This window comes from Octopus bimaculoides, chromosome 13 (assembly GCF_046866305.1).
Source record: "Octopus bimaculoides isolate indiv1 chromosome 13, ASM4686630v1, whole genome shotgun sequence".
Taxonomy (NCBI): Eukaryota; Metazoa; Mollusca; class Cephalopoda; order Octopoda; family Octopodidae; genus Octopus; species Octopus bimaculoides.
Window position 1 is genome coordinate 54,145,410 of NC_142940.1, and position 15,000 is coordinate 54,160,409.

At 36.4% G+C, this 15,000-nt stretch overlaps 1 long non-coding RNA gene across 1 annotated transcript in view; it reads right to left on the bottom strand.

The window, feature by feature from the left end:
* Positions 1-11,134: 11,134 nt before the first annotated feature.
* The window catches only part of LOC128249247 (uncharacterized), a 3,871-nt gene continuing 5 nt past the window's right edge, over positions 11,135-15,000 (bottom strand). Inside the window, exons 1-3 of the long non-coding RNA XR_008265346.2 lie at positions 14,947-15,000; positions 12,982-13,190; positions 11,135-11,358 (exon numbers count right to left, since the gene is read on the bottom strand). The exon at positions 14,947-15,000 is cut by the window's right edge and continues 5 nt beyond it. This is a non-coding gene — a long non-coding RNA (uncharacterized LOC128249247). The remainder of the gene's footprint in view (positions 11,359-12,981; positions 13,191-14,946) is intronic.

Below are 15,000 nucleotides of genomic sequence, written 5' to 3' on the forward strand. Positions count from 1 at the left end.
GCAGCACTAACACTGAGCTTTAAAGCTCAGCGTTTGAAAGCTCAATATTTGAAATTTAAAGTGACACACAGTAACACTAGCTTGTTTAATGCACACAACACACACACACATATATATATATATATATATACACATATACATACATACATACATACATACATACATACATGCACACATACACGTTTTAACATGAAGATCCTCAAAAGCAGTGAGGTGGTAGAATCGTTACGTCACTGGTAAAAATGCTTAGTGACATTTCATCAGTCTTTATGTTCTGAGATCAAATGTTGCCGAGGTCAACTTTGCCTTTTGTTTTTGTTTTTTGTTTTGGTGGGGGTAGAGGGTCAATAAAATAAGTACCATTTGAGCACTGGAGGGGTTGTTGATGTAATTGACTTAGTGCCAAACCCAAAATTGCTGGCCTTGTGCCAAAAATTGAAATCAATATGAGGAGCCTTGATGGGGGTTGTTCAGTCTGGTAGAAATAAGAGCTTAATTTTCCTTGAAGGGATACACTGAATAATGTCATCGAAGTTACACGAAACAGGAAATCAAATTGGAATGGTCATGGCTGGAATGCTTTTTATCATACATTTGTTTGATCAGATTCAACAACAACAACAACAATTGCAATATGCATTTAAGAAGTTTAGTTGGTTATATTTGTTGAGGAGACTCCAAAGAACCAGAAAAGGCAAGACATGTCTGGATTTTCCTCCTTGTTTGCTGATGTTAAAATAACAGTAGCCATCGGTATATACTTGGAGTGATTCAGCACATGAGCTGAGACAAGGAAGTCGCTAAACCTGGCCCAAATTGGCCTGTAGTGACATAGAAGTATTGAACTGTATATCCACCAAACGAATGGCTAACATAAGGATTAGATCACAGAGGTCTCAATCAAAATCTGGTAGTGATCGCATTAGACTAAAGACCAGGATAATCTCAAAGATATTTATAATTTTGTACTACTTTAAAAAAAAAATGAAAATACTAAGCAACACCTTAAAAAATTAATCAAATCTTCAATTAATTATATGAAACAACACTAGCAACAATAATGATAGCAAATCTTGAGCATTGTATCAAAATTATGTGGGAACAAATTGATAATTTTTGTCAAAGAGTCCTGCAGATTTAGGGTCTAAATACTAAAGATTTCTGAAGGGTGGAAGTTAATTTACTTAATGTCTTATGGTCAATTTGAACCTAAACTATCCTTGTTAATGTGTGTTTCCAATAATGTAGAATGAGTGGTGTGTATTAATGGATTTTTCCTGCAATTTTTGAAGCTATATCTCTGAGAAGCTCACTTTACAAATAATGTTTTTATACTGCACTGTCAAGCCATGTCCGTTAATGTTCGCCCTGGAAAGGTGAAGATTTTCATCCAAACATACTCAACTGCCGTCCTTCCTCAAATATTTCAAGGAGTTGGTGAAATGATTTTTGTCCATTTTCAAAAATGTTCCAGATTATAATTGTAGCTTTTATATTTTCTACTCTATTGAACGTGTACATTTAGTTCCATTTTTTTTTGTTTTTTTTTTTTGGTAAAATGTACTGCGGCAGAGTTCTGGAGCAGGTTACAAGAAATCAAAGAATATTCCCGGACAGGGGTTTAGTGTGGGTCAAGAAAAGCTGAAGGAATGTTTGATGCCAGGATGAACATAACACAAGCGTTTCTGAAAGAAATAGTTGAACGTGTGTGTGCACGGTTTGTTGATTTCAAATGAAGTCTTGGGAAGTTGAATAAAAAAAGCTTGAAGTCCTTTGATATTGGTTAAAAACTAGCAGCTTTAAATGAAGTTACTTGATAAAGAATATATCAAGAGAGAAAAGATTTTTCATTTAAGAAAGCAGCAAAATATAATAACAATTGTCAATGTTATTAAATATTAAGGTGGCAAATCGGAAGAATTGTAAGCACGCCGGGCAAAATGCTTAGCAGTATTTTATCTGTCTTTATTTTCTGAGTTCAAATTCTGCCAAGGTCAACTTTGCCTTTCATCCTTTCGGGGTTGATAAAATAAGTAGCAGTTATGCACTGATGAGGTTGATTTACCTCATATCCTGAAACTGCTGGCCTTGTGCCAAAATTTGAAACCAATGTTGTTAAATACTGTCTTATGTTTCCTTTTTGACATTAAAATAACTGAAGAATGACTGATTACTATTGACAATAGTGCATCTGTTATGACCAAGATACTATTATAGTACTGCTATATTGAGGGTGATATTTCTATAGGGATTGAGATACCCTTTCAAAGTAACAAACAAGAAGCCCGATATATTATTTACATTATTTATATTATTTACATTATTTACATTATTTACATTTGACAGATATTTGTCCTCATCTTGTTTGTTGTTAACACAACATTTCAGCTGATATACCCTCCAGCCTTCATCAGGTGTCTTGGGGAATGAGAACCCAGATTCGAAATTTCCCCAAGACACCTGATGAAGGCTGGAGGGTATATCAGCCAAAACGTTGTGGTAACAACAAACAAGATGAGGACAAATATCCGTCAAATGTAAATAATGTAAATAATGTACATAATTCCTCATCTCTTAAATACAGAACTGAAGAGACCTGATATCATAGTGAGGTTAAAAATTAGGTTGTATTGCTCTGATTTTACAAATCAAAGAATGTGTCTCAGTGATGGTGGGACCAAGTATATTAGAAATCTCAACTGAGACAGGTACGTTGGTGCCAAAGACAATGAAATGGTATGGGGTGGATGGGAGGGTGCAATCCACAGGAATGTTAGAGGTGTTTAACTTTTATGGTATGAAAGGAAAACAGAAATGAATTAGAAAGGTTTTAGAAGAGTTTGAGCTCAAGAAATGAATTATGCATGGGTGATTGGGACTGTGAAGTCATAACATCAAACAAAAGTAAAAAAAAAGTAAGAAAATAACCAGATAATAAATGTCACAGTTTAATTAGAAAATACTATAGTCTTTTGACTCCACTTATGGCCAATATAGATGGTAATCTCCATTCAGCACTGTGGTTCATTATATCTGTCGATTTGCCCCTTGCATGGTTGCTTGGCCATTATGGTTCTTCCGTAATGGTTTTGGATGGTTTGTTTGCTAGACACAACTCATTGTGTTGTACTGTTTTTCTAAAATAGGGCCATTTTCCTATTCCTTCATGGTTGAATGATGCTCTGAAAATATATCTGTTGCTGGACCAATTTAGACATTTCCTCCAACTTTTGTAGATTGTTTATTTTGTTTTCATTTTCTCCTGAATATTAAACAATGATGATTTTTTTTTTGTTCATATATATATTTTTAACTTAGAACAAGACAGAACTAATTTGAGCTTGTGAATTCATCAAAGAAACTGATGGTTTTTACCATAAAATCAAAATTGTTTCCTGTTAGTGTTTTCAATTAGATTTCCAAAAATAAGCCTTGGTGGATTTTTATCTGTTTGGAAGAAATTTTTGCAAATAAAAATCAAATCAAGAAAACTGAAGGAACAAAAACATAAAATGAATTTATAACGAACAATGTTTCTTTCAAGGAACACACACACACACACACACACACACACACATTCACTCAATCATACTCTAAAGAAATGAATGCTGAGCCCATAGCTTTCTATATCTGAAGAATAACATATTTATTGACCTTTCTAAATTAAAGAGTAAGAAGTCTTTAGTGATAGCAGGGAGAGAGTAACAGCCAGATATCAATGGAATTCAGTTAGTCTGGCATGGTACCATGTTTCGCTGTATGTAAGATATTTGTAGAAAACACTGAGTGAATCAAAACCTGGGTGAATCTGTGGCAGAGGTGAATTCCATAAGTGTAAGATGAATGGAGAGATTTATGGAGAACGGAAGTAAAGGTGACATGTTTAATTGAAAGTGGTTTTGATGGGGCTAGTTTGTGGAAGGTGAGTTTGAAATCATAGTGAGAGCTGAAGACAGAAAACAGAGGAAGGGTCCAGGGAGCAATGTAAAGGTTTCACAATGTTGGTGTGTGTGTGTGTGTGTGTGTGTGTGTGTGCGTTTATGCATGTGTATAGCATGTATGAGAACAGTCTGCTGGAATATTTTTAACGTTTGAGAAAGGGATTCCATTCCAAAGCCTGGCTCCATGCATTATAGATGGATATTATTTATGATGCGTTGAGCATTAGGTTACAGTCAATTAATGAACTTGTTGTGAGTGTCTTAAACTACTGTAGTTCAGTCAAGATGTCTGAATGGTAATCTAGTGGCTCAGTTTCAAATCACTGCTACAAACTGATACATTTTTTTCTGAAACAGAAACAGAAGCTCTTGTCAAATAGATTTGGCAAAGTTAAGAAAGATTTAGCAATGAGCCACTGTTATTTATAATTCCCGACATGAGAGAATTTTAGCAATGAGCCACTGTTATTTATAATTCCTGACATGTCTACAGTTAGTTATTCCTGATACATCTTCACATTGACTTAGGAATGGCTGTGTGGTTAAAGTAGCTTGTTCCACTATTGACTGGTTTCAGTTCAATCCCACTGCTCTGCAGTGAACTTTGCTTTGGGCATATGCATTCTATCATAGTCAGGAGTTGAATAAAAGCCCTTTTGAGTGAAATTTGGTTAATAAATACTGTGCAGAGGCCCACGTGAAAGACTGTTCCCATACATAAGGGACAAATTGATCCAACCTTTGGGTGCTTTTAGCAGGATCCATTCTGCTGGAGTTTGGTTTCTGGTCTGAGGATAAATTGTACCTTCTAGATTCTGAGACGTCTTGAAAATGGTCATGGGCACTGCTCTTTCTCCCACTGACTGAGCTATTATATGTACACTATATGTGTGCATATACATACATACATACATACATACATACATGTATATATATATATATATATATATATATGTATATATATATATATATATATATATATATATATATATATATATATATACATATATATATACTATATGTGTTCATATGTATACATACATACATATATATATATGTATATTATATATATGCATATATATGTATTTATATACACACACACACACACACACACACATATATACATAAAAAATACATACATAAATACACACACACACACACACGTGCATGCACACACACACACACGTGCATGCACACACACACGTGCATGCACACACACACACACGTGCATGCACACACACACACACACACACACACACACACACACATTCTTACACTCTCACACTTACATATCTACACGGAGCTGAGCAGTGCCAGATATAATACTGTGATATATAACGGAGCAAATTAGAGAGGACCAGATAAGTGGGTGTCCTGTAACAGCTTTTATCTTCAGCATCATCATTGCTGAAACCTAATAATTATTGCCAAAGATGAAAGCAAATAAAAGACTGAGTAACGAATAATAATTAGTAGATTAAAAAACAAAAATATGCTGTAACTACTTAGTATTGCTGATACAAAAGTCATTTTGTTAGCTTTGTTAGCTGTCATGAATGCAGAATAATGTGAGGCATTTCGATAAAAAAAAAAAAGGAAAAATATTAATAATAATAATAATAATAATAATGATAACAAGACAAATAAAACAAGTAACAAAATGAAATAATCAAAAATAAAGTTTATCATGAAAACAAACTGTAACCTACATATTGATTAAAATATTGATTGATTAATCCACTTTTGAAATGATGATCATGTGACATGACTTATTGGTGTGTGAAAAGAAGGTTATATAAACCACGATAATTGTGTTGTTTTTATATATATATATATATATATATTGCTTCTTCTCACTTTTGTCTTTATATTGTGTGTGTGTGTGTGTGTGTGTGCGTGCGTGCATGTATATATATATATATATATACACACACACACATATATATATATATATATATGTATATATATATGTATATATATATGTATGTATACATACACATGTATACACACACACATATATACATATATCTATATCTATATGTATATATATGTATGTATATAAGTATGTAAATATATATATATATATATATATATATATATATATATATACATATATATAAGTATATACATTCATACAATACACACACACACACATATATATATATACACAAAAAATACACACCTAAATGCATGCATACATACATACATACATACATACATACATACATACATACATATGTATATATATCACGAGAAGGAAAGTTATTCTGCGATAATTAGTATTTATTTAAAATTGGTAGAATATCAGTAATATCCGTACATTTAAGAAAGATTTTTACATTTTTGAAAAAAAATTTTCTTTTAAGATCTCTGACGAAGAATAGCTAGAATTGTTGACATTCTCAGACTATTTTACTGCTGTGATAAAAAAAAAATGAGTTTGAAAGGCCTGGTGTCTTAATTTAAAAAAACAAAACTCACCGAATAATAAGTATTTATGTTTATTTGTTTTTTCTGTTGTTTTTTTTTTTCTCTCTCTCTCGTACGCTCATTGTATATTGAATCTTCACCTCATCCCAGCTCAGCATATCATTTAATGGACTGATGTCATTCATTTATGTAAAACAAACTGTGTGATACTTCACTCAAATGTGCACTAACTTATTGGCACTTCAGCTTGGTGTAAACTTATAATAAAAATAATAGATGTTTTGTTTTTGTTAATATTGTCAGCTTCTGTAGATTTAAAGTAAAAATAAAAATATAAATATCAAAATTATATTTAAAAAAAATAACAATAATAAAATGTTATGACAATCCTTTTTGTGTGGACGTTATTTGTGTAAAATCTCTAAGCATGTTTTTTATGGTTTGTTATTATGTTGGACTTGCCAGAATTCTGCTCTCTTGAAATGGTTATGAAGTACTTTGGAAGAAGACTTGGGTAAGGTGAACAGCCTCTCTCTTACCTTCTGTATACTGAGCCTATGACCCTATTCCAGTCCTTTTATTTGTGAATAATTATTTCACTTAACCTACACTGCAAATGTCCTTGACACAAGTGAGAATGGTCAATAGACTTACCTCTCCCAAGCTTAGAACACTGTATCTTGATCAATACCCTTATCTCTTTCTGGTTTATTTGACAGAGTCCTTGGTCAATACATTGAGCTCTCATTGCACTTGTATAATAAACAGCATCTCTAATCAATATGTTTACCTTTCCTGATTTAGTACACTGTGTCATCAGTCAATACACTTATAGTTCACTGGTTTAATCCACTGTGTCCTTATTCAATACACTTTTACTCCTCTGGTTTGATACAATACACTGTGTAACTCACCACAGTAAAAAAAAAAACCCCCAGAAATGGGTAAAGACCCCCTTCAGTCATAAATGACCATGGGGCTGCACCTAGAAAATTACCCTCCAAGACACAAGTCCTCCTCCTCGTCCTCCTCCACGTCCTCCTCCTCCACGTCCTCCTCCTCCTCGTCCTCCTCGTCTTCCTCCTCCTCCTCGTCCTCCTCCTCTTCGTCCTCCCCTCCCCTCCCCCCTCCCCTCAACTCATCCCCTCCTCTTTCTCCCTCCTCCTATATATATGTATATATATATATAAAGACGATAAAGATGATCAGTATCATCATCATCATTATGGTAGTAGAAGTTGTGGTGTTCTTGGTTTAGCTTCGGTTATAATTCTTAATAGTTAAAATGGAAACTTATTAAGGGGAGACGAATCTGAACAAATTATGTGTAAGGGAGATAATCATGCAACCTTTAGACGCACTGAAACCTTTCTCAACGAGCTATTTAAAGAGCTAGCGTAACTGAGAAGAGATGAGCATTTTAGCTCATATCTAGAACCATATGCACGTGCACACGCGCGCGCAACGCACACACACGTTCGCGCACACGCGCGTATAAATTTGCTAATTTATTCATGCATGTTCCCACACACTAGAAACATGGAAACCATTTACTTTGGGTTTTTTTCTTGGAGAAAAATTTCTCGCAATAAGACTCCCAAAAAGTTGAATTCCGAAAGATGTTAGCAGACTACCTGAGACTGTGTTTTGGTATGATTTCACCTCCTCAGGTGGGCCTCGGTCATTCAGAGCTTGGCTGGAACTTCTGTTTCTATGTATAAAACAGCAAACGTTACCTCTGGTGAAGTGTGCTCATGTTTGCCAAGCTGAGCCTTCCTAATGTTTGCCAAGCTGAGCCTTCCTAATCTTACAGGCTTGTAAGTGCTGGTGCCATATAAAAAGCACCCAGTACACTCTGTAAAGTGGTTGGCATTAGGAAGTTGCATCCAGCAGCAGAAAGCATGCGAAAACAGACATAGAGCCTGAATAATCCTTCGGGTCAGCTCCTCTCAAACCGGTCAACCCATGTCAGCATGGAAAATGGACATTAAATGATTCAACCCTGAAGGATTGATAGTGTTCTTCTTCAAAGTGACCTCTAGCTACTTCTTTGTGCCCTTCCTCCCACCTGGATGTTGTCGGGGATTCCAGGGAATAGACATGAATCAAATATGTTCACTATATCTCTGATCCATCTCAGCTGGTATCAGTACAGTGTGAATTCAATACTGGTTCTCTTGGTTCGGTGAAGAATTCTTATCTGTGCAGTTCAATCTCAGCAGCAACTGAAAGAATTTTCTGGAAACTCCGAACGCTAAAAGCCATCAGGGCCTTAATGTGTTGGCTATACATGATCCATGCCTCACACTCATGTAGGAGAGTGGAAATATAGTGCCCTACAGATGAAAACCTTCATAAGAAGGCTGAGATGGTTGTTAAGCAAGTTTCTCTTTCTGATCCTTCCAAATGACATTTCAGAATCTCCTTTAAGGAAGTTGGGAAGCATCTCAAAAAACAAAACAACAAACGAAATAAACACAAGCATTCTAGTTACGAATTTTTTTGTTTTCTTTAATCTGAACGAAGAAAACTGTGAAAGTTATACTTTACGCAGTTATTTCCCTTACATTTGAATTTTCTTCAATCGTTTAGTTAAAAGTATCAATACTAACTTCTCATCATCTCTTCCTTTCCCTCTAGAACTCTCCATCTCCCAGTCCCAACCCCTCTCCCATCTCTCTCTCTCTCTCTTTTTTTCTCTCTCTCTCTTTTTTTTTCTCTCTCTCTCTTTTTTTTTCTCTCTCTCTCTCTCCTTCTCTCTCTGCTCTTACACTCCTTTAGCATTTCTGAGAAACATCGTGGTAAAACTCCAGATTTCGAAATACTTAGGGCCCTATTATCAGAAGGCAGCCAGTTGGCAAGGCTACAAGAACATTGGATAGAGTGTTTGGTGATGATTGTTTTGAATATCTGCATTTTGAGTTCAAAATCAGGCTAAGGTCAACTTTATCTTCCATCCTTCTTTTTCTTTTCTTTTTTTGTGGTGGTGGTGGCGTGGATCAATAAATAAAGTACCAGGTTTATACTGGGGTCGATCCTTTTTCACTAACTCTTAATTTCTGTCAGTCTCTTTCTTGGACTCTTTTTTTTTTTGTCTGTCTCATTCTCTAAAACTTTCTGCCCGTCTGTTTGTCCGTCAGTTTGTCTGTCTGTCCGTCAGTCTGTCTGTCTGTCCGTCTGTCTGTCTGTCCGTTTGTCTGTCTGTCTCTGTCTGTCTCTGTCTCTCTCTCCCCCCTCTATCTGTAACTCTTTCTCTTAATCTCTCTCTCTTTCTCCCTATCCATTTCTTTTTATAACGCCTTCTTTCAGTTTGTCTTATTTTTTCTCTCTCTTTCTAGCTCTTTCTCTCTCTGTCTTTCTCTGATTCCTTCTTTCCATCTGTCTTCTCTCTCTCTCTCTCTCTCTCTCTCTCTGTGGTCACTGCTAGAGGAGGATGAGCCCCATCAAGTCTAAAATGCCAAAAACATGACATATACTATGACAGCGCACCCTACAACTCTATCAAAGAGCTAAAAGCCCATGGCATGGCATGGTATGGCATGGCATGGTATGGCATGGCATGGTATGGCATGGCATGGTATGGCAGTCTGGCTACAGTGATATATCTACCCAGCCTGACTAATAGTCTCGTTTACCTTTATCTCTCCTCATAACAAGGTCCTGATTAATCCTTTAGTGTTTAAACTGGCCATATCCAGTCCAAATATTCCACCTTTTTCATGTTCAAACTAGCCAGATCCAGGCTCTCACACCTTCCTGGCAATGTCATTCTAAAAACAGACAATCGTCAAAATCTCAAAGCTACAAGATAATGCATGATTAATTGAAAACAATGAATAAATGAGCCTTTCAATAGACAGAATAATTTGAATGCTAAAGGGTTGAAGTAAATATTATTATTCTTACTCTGTTAATAATATTTAGCTTATTTCATCATAACATTTATTCTAGAGATGATGAGATTGTACAATGTTCATGATTCTCCCCAAGAGATTGGTGAATTAGATTGAACCTAGGACACACATTTGTAAGGAGACAATGTAGATGATTAAAGCTACCCATTGTATTACAGGTACTTACGCAATTTAAATCTGTGGGATAGAAATATAAAATTGAACGCAGTGGGGTTTGAACTCAAATTTAATAGATGTAGGCATAGCTGTGTGGTTAAGAAGCTTACTTCCCAGTAGTATGGTCTTAGGTTCAGTCCCATTGCATGGCATTCGGGGCAAGTGTCTCCTGCTATAACCTCAGACTGACTAAAACCTTGTGAGTGGGTCTGGGAGACAGAAACTGAAAGAAGCCAGTCATATCTATCTATCTATCTATCTATCTATCTATCTATCTATCTATATAGCTTGTGATGATAAGAGTCTGTCAAAGTACAGTCCTTCTCCCTCTCCAATTCATAATAATCCTACAAGCATCGCAGAAGAGTTTAAGACTGGATGTCCATGGGAACTCCTCTAAATTAATGACTTAGTTCTCATAGCTGAATTGATAGAGGAGTTAGAGATGAAATGCCAGGCATGGAAACTAAATCTGGAATATGTTTTTGGATTTGGTTTGCAAGATTCTTTATGTGAGTTTGTGTATTGAAGCATATTCTGTTGTGTATGAGGAGAGTCATTCTCTTTTAGTGCCTTATAATTTAACAGACTCACTGGTAAAATTTCCATTTATATCTTTTTTATTCCAAAACTATCGAAAATGTTGCAAAATACAACGAAAATTTTAGAAAAATAAAAAAGAAATAAGTGGAAATTTTATCGGAGAGTGTGTTAAATTAGAAGGCACTCAAAGAGAATGACTCTCCCCAGACACAACATCTCTATACAGTTCTTTGAGTATTAGTGCTTCTCCATATACAGTACAAATGTCTCAAGTGGGTTTGGCTACTTTGGAACCATGACTGGAAGTGAAGAGAAGCAGGCACTGAAAATGTTGATTTCTTTGTTTTTCTGTTTGGCACTCTGTTGTCATTTGTCTGAAAAGAGGTAAAATTTATTCAAATTTCAAAAACGATAAACAAAATTTGTAGAAGAAAAATAAAGCTACAACTGCTCACTTCCCCATAAAACACGAGAAAATAGTTTCCATGTTAATTTAAATAACATTGGAAAGAGACAAGTAATGGAGACAGCCCAATATGTGATTGTGTTTGTGTTTAGATGTGTGTGTGTGTGTGTGTGTGTGTGTGTGTGTGTGAGTTTTTATGCCTGTGTTTGTACTCCACCATTGCTTGATAAGAAGTGTTGGTTTGTTTATATCCAGAGTTCTATGACAATGGAATAAATAGACTTAGTTATATGTCGATTTTATTATTTTGGTTAATGAAATCTTTTCCAAGCTGTGACATATCACTTTGAAATTGATGGTTATTAATAATTGCAATAAATTTCACACCAGCACACACATACACACACACACACACACACACACACACACACACACACACACACACACACACTCACACACACACACACACACGCACACACTCACACACGTAGTAACATTTGTTTTTGTGTCAAATTAAATATGAAAAAAATTTAACATTAAACTGAAAGATTACGTGTTACATTTTTGTAGAGCATATATTCATAAGCCTTTATATTGAAAAGGTTGGCCATTTCAATGAAGTTTTAGCTTGCCTGCCTTCATCAGACTGTTTAATGAAGGCAAATAAGCAGAAACTTTGAAGTCACTGTCAAAGTTTTCCTTGTAAAGGTTAATATGTACATGCATACATACAGTCATACATACATACATTGTTGTGGCACTCCGTTGGTTACTATGACGAGGGTTTGAGTTGATCCGATCAACGGAACAGCCTGCTCGTGAAATTAACGTGCAAGTGGCTGAGCACTCCACAGACACGTGTATCCTTAATGTAGTTCTCGGGAAGATTCAGCATGACACAGAGTGCGACAAAGCTGGCCTCTTTGAAATACAGGTACAACAGAAATAGGAAGAAAGAGTGAGAGAAAGTTGTGGTGAAAGAGTACAGCAGGGTTCGCCACCACCCCCTGCCAGAGCCTCGTGGAGCTTTAGGTGTTTTCGCTCAATAAACACTCACAATGCCTGGTCTGGGAATTGAAACCGTGATCCTATGACCGCGAGTCTGCTGCCCAAACTACTGGGCCATTGCGCCTCCACATACATACATACATACATACATACATACGAGGTCTGATAGATAGATAGATAGATAGATAGATAGATAGATAGATAGATAGATAGATAGATAGATAGATAGACAGACAGACAGACAGACAGGCAGACAGGCAGACAGGCAGACAGGCAGACAGGCAGGCAGGCAGACAGGCAGACAGACAGACAGACAGACAGATAGATAGATATATAGAAAAGATAGATAGATAGATAGATAGATAGATAGATAGATAGATAGATAGATAGATAGACAGATAGATAGACAGACAGGCAGACAGGCAGACAGGCAGACAGGCAGACAGGCAGGCAGGCAGACAGACAGACAGACAGACAGACAGACAGACAGATAGATAGATAGATAGAAAAGATAGATAGATAGATAGATAGATAGATAGATAGATAATGTGAATTAAATAGACACTATTATGTAAAATATTACTTGCTATAGGCCTAATGGAACATCCATAAAGCTCTCTTTGTTCAATAAAGAACTGGTTTGCCTTTGTCATCCTCTGCTGTCAAACGTATCCTGTAAGAGTATTTGCAGTCAGTCATGCTCGATGGGGTTTCATAAAGTCCTGTTTACAGAGTTCCACTTAGAAGGCATTTATCAACTTGAGGCTAGAGAAAAGTTACTTGTCCAGGATGCTGTAGAGTAGAATCCAACCAAGAAGCACATGATTATAAACCAAATATACATACATACATATGAATACACAGGCACACACACATGTATATATATCATCATCATCATCATCATCATCGTTTAACGTCCGCTTTCCATGCTAGCATGGGTTGGACGATTTGACTGAGGACTGGTGAAACCGGATGGCAACACCAGGCTCCAGTCTGATTTGGCAGAGTTTCTACAGCTGGATGCCCTTCCTAACGCCAACCACTCAGAGAGTGTAGTGGGTGCTTTTACGTGTCACCCGCACGAAAACGGCCACGCTCGAAATGGTGTCTTTTATGTGCCACCCGCACAAGCCAGTCCAGGGGCACTGGCAACGATCTCGCTCGAAAATCCTACAGGAGCCAGTCAGGCGGTACTGGCAACGGCCACGCTCAAAATGGTGCATCTCATGTGCCACCCGCACAAGAACCAGTCCAGGGGCACTGGCAACGATCTTACTTGGCTTGCCGGGTCTTCTCACGCACAGCCCATTTCCAAAGGTCTCGGTCCGTAGTCATCGCCTCGGTGAGGCCCAATGTACGAAGGTCTTGCCTCACCACCTCAGCCCAGGTCTTCCTGGGCCTACCTCTTCCACGGGTTCCCTCAACTGTTAGGGTGTGGCACTTTTTCACGCAGCTATCCTCCTCCATTCTCACCACATGTCCATACCAGCGCAATCGTCTCTCTTGCACGCCACAACTGATGCTTCTAATGTTCAATATATATATATATATATATATATATATATATATATATATATATATATATATATATATATATATATATACATATATATATTCTGTTGTGTCTGGGGAGAGTCATTCTCTTTTAGTACCTTATAATTTAACACTCACTGGTAAAATTTCCACTCATTTACTTATTTATTTTTCTAAAATTTTCATTGCATGTTTAGAACAATAAATAAGTAAATGAGCAGAAATTTTACCAGTGAGTGTGTTAAATTATAAGGCACTAAAAGAGAATGACTCTTCCAGACATGCTCCATCATAGCTGCGGTCTAATGACAGAAACAAGTAAAAGATAGACAAGGGTGTGCTGAAAAGTTCCTGGCTTTGGGGTAAAAGAAAATACAGGAGGATCAGTTAATTATGATTTTATTCTACGTATTCCCTTTTTAGATTCACACACTTATTGCAGCTGTCCTTCAATTTTTCTAAACCCTGTAAAAGAACTCAGAAGGTTTCATGATATCCTTAAAGCCAGGAACTTTGCAGTACCTCCTCATATATATATATATATGCTGTTGAGTAGTGAGGCATGTCCCCATCCATATTGTTTAGAGGTGTCATGGTCCAACAGGATTTGGGGATCTGATGATTTGCCATAAAGCTAAATTCTTTATGGAGAGATAGCCTAAGGTAATCCCATAAACCAGCCTTCCCCATTTTTAATATATATATATATATATATATATATATATATATATATATATGAATGTGTATGTGTATTTGTTTGTGTGTCTGTGTTTGTCCCTCCAACATTGCTTGACAACTGATGCTGGTGTGTTTACGCCCCTGTAATTTAGCAGTTTGGCAAAAAAGCCAATAGAATAAGTACTAGGCTTACAAAGAATAAGTCCTGGGTTTGATTTGCTTGACTAAAGGCAGTGCTCCAGCATGGCAGCAGTCAAATGACTGAAACAAGTAAAAGTGTAAAAGAGTAAAAGAGTACATGTGAATTCCAACAGTGAATGAGTGAAGATGACCATACCATAGATGACTGGATTGAACTGGATACAACCAGACTGAACTGGATACAACTAAT